This window comes from Halichoeres trimaculatus, unplaced genomic scaffold (assembly GCF_033239565.1).
Source record: "Halichoeres trimaculatus isolate MK-OKI-2021-1 unplaced genomic scaffold, fHalTri1.1 fHalTri1_scaffold_4, whole genome shotgun sequence".
NCBI classification, from domain to species: Eukaryota; Metazoa; Chordata; class Actinopteri; order Labriformes; family Labridae; genus Halichoeres; species Halichoeres trimaculatus.
In genome coordinates, this window is record NW_027437182.1 from 162,134 (window position 1) to 163,530 (window position 1,397).

General features: G+C 44.7%; 1 protein-coding gene across 1 annotated transcript in view; it reads right to left on the reverse strand.

The window, feature by feature from the left end:
* Window positions 1-1,397, reverse strand: part of LOC141789541 (protein O-linked-mannose beta-1,2-N-acetylglucosaminyltransferase 1-like) — a 17,063-nt gene continuing 15,666 nt past the window's right edge. Inside the window, exon 22 of the mRNA XM_074669006.1 lies at window positions 1-1,397. This exon is cut by the window's right edge and continues 865 nt beyond it. The gene's annotated coding sequence lies outside the window, so the exon portion shown is untranslated.

Here is a 1,397-nt window from a genome sequence, read left to right on the forward strand (position 1 = left end):
GTTAAACTGACAGACTCCTCTGGCTCTAATGCTTCTTTTTGGACCCCTGGATACCTGATCTAAATTTGAAGACAGTTTTTCAAAGATCCAGATTTTGTAGTTACGAGATTATTGTTTGTTGGAATTTTGGAGAAACTTGTTTTAAAATTCAGCCTGAAAACAAAAACCCATGGGTCCAATCTAAAACCCAACACTAAGGTCCTCAGGTACCCGTGCTCTTCTGAAGTCTGTGGTATAAAAATAATGTATTGATTTGAGAGCAGCGATCACTCCCAGTCTGCGCCTCTTGGTGAACTAATTTGATTAAATTTAAAAAATTTAAAAAACAAGCTCTTAAACAATCACAGGTTATTACGTTTTCATCATCTCTCGGCTGTTTCCTCAAGACCCCGTTTTTACGACCAAGTTTTGACCGGGAAAAAGAAAAACAGCTAAAAAAAATTCTGCGCTGAGATGCTGCAGTTTGCATGCCAGGCCTGTAGGTGGCGATATGACTGTAGAGTCTTTGGGTAGAGAAAGAGGTGGGCTGGTCCTCTGGTGTTCACGTTGGACGTGTCTTTACTGACCACATAGTGAAGCTACAGATGCTCCTTTATAAAGGTCAGTCAGCAGATTCGGCTGTTTTCATGTGTTTTTGGGTCAGAAAAAAAACGCAGTTTCATGTAAACAAGAGCCACGACACGACAGTTCGTGTTTCACCATGAAACTGTTGTCATGTGAAAGGGTCCTAAGGGCCCGTTCCTCCTTCCTTTACGAACCAAAATGTCTCAGTCCCTTTCAAAAGATGTTTCTATCACTGCTGTTGATGTGTCCTTTAGGTTGTTGTTGCTGTTAACCAATACATCCACCAGGGGGCGCAGCCCAGAGCCAATTTATGGGAACAATAAACTCAAAAACAACACAGGTTGTGGAGGTTGCTAGTGGACCTCTATTAGAAAAGACAAAGATGGAGGCAGCGTTGCAAGAGGCTGTGGTCAATGAGGTCATCAAATACACATCATGACCCCCCCTCCTTCTGCTGATTGGCTGGGGTCTGTTAGCTTCATGGAAACGTGCAGAAACACAGAGGAAACAAACGCAGAGCGCAGACAGAAGGCTCTGTCTGACCCTGGATCTGTATTTCACGCTCCACCAACCGCTTCCTTCTGATTGGCCAGCCCTCTGGAGGCCTGAGGGGGCGGGGCTATCGGCAGACAAGGAAATGGGGTGGAGCAGTTTCAGCAGCAAAACTACGTCACGTTGATCCATTTCATTATGAAAGACAGATACGGACTGTGACTGCGTCAGAGAGGGATGACTGGATGGTCACAGAGTTCACAGGGACGGCGCCGTTTAAGTCTCTCGCTGTGAAGCAGGATTGACCAAACTCTTCACTTTAAACACAAATTAATGCAAAA